Here is an 886-nt window from a genome sequence, read left to right on the forward strand (position 1 = left end):
ACCATCTACTTCTTTAAGAATCTACTTCAAAAAATTTTCTTGAGAAATTGTATTTTATTCACTTTAGTGACACCAGTAATTCAAGCCAGAAGAGCAAGTCTTAGTCATTCTCGAGCAAAGAATAGAAAACGAAAAGTAATAAAAAAAAACAAAAGCTTTCTATCTGTCTGTCTGTCTGTCTGTTTAGCCAGCTAGCTATTATCTATTTATCTACATAAACGATAGATAGATAGACAGACAGACAGACAGACAGACGTCATTGACTAGTTCAAATTTCAGTTGTTTTGCTACTGACGAAGTGTTAAGCCATCAATTTGAAATTTTTGTTTAATAATTCACACACACACACACACAAGAAAGAAACAAAAAAACCTCAAGCAAATCTGCCCACACATATATATTGCTACATTTAAATTTCGTTATTCTGCTGATATCCTGTGATACCTAGAAAAAGGTAAGACTGTATTCCCTTTTTTCTTTTATTCTTTTAGTAGATTCTGTCGTAGGACTGTGGCTACACTGGAGCACCACCTTAATATATATTTTTTTAGTTTTATTGTCGTTTTATGATTCGAAGTTGGCCTATCATTGAGTTTAGAGCAGCTGATCTTCCTTGACTGAGTCCTTGAACGGTTAAGAGTTTTAGCCAATTTCCTTTTTATTTATTTTTTTTTTGTCTTGTTTTTGTTTCAGTACCGGTCCATTTTATGTTTCTGATTTCTTTGGGTTAGCATTCGAACAACTGAAGAGCTCAAAATATCAGACTAGTACAACAGAGTATTTTTGCTTGGGATTTTGAAGGTGGTACATTTTGGAAACCGAGTGTATTTACCAGTTTTCTAATACCGAAGTTTGGAACATTTCCTTCCAGGATTTTCCAAGTTTT

The 886-nt window shown here is 33.4% G+C and overlaps 1 protein-coding gene across 6 annotated transcripts in view; it reads left to right on the forward strand.

The window, feature by feature from the left end:
• Nucleotides 1–224: 224 nt before the first annotated feature.
• The window catches only part of LOC106874140 (uncharacterized), a 49,746-nt gene continuing 49,084 nt past the window's right edge, over nucleotides 225–886 (forward strand). For 2 of the 6 annotated variants that reach the window (XM_052975750.1, XM_052975754.1), the window contains exon 1: nucleotides 265–454. The gene's annotated coding sequence lies outside the window, so the exon portion shown is untranslated. Of the gene's footprint in view, nucleotides 455–886 lie in introns of all 6 variants that reach the window. The other 4 variants (XM_052975755.1, XM_052975752.1, XM_052975753.1 and 1 more) reach the window with 4 other exon arrangements.

This window comes from Octopus bimaculoides, chromosome 22 (genome assembly GCF_001194135.2).
Source record: "Octopus bimaculoides isolate UCB-OBI-ISO-001 chromosome 22, ASM119413v2, whole genome shotgun sequence".
Taxonomy (NCBI): Eukaryota; Metazoa; Mollusca; class Cephalopoda; order Octopoda; family Octopodidae; genus Octopus; species Octopus bimaculoides.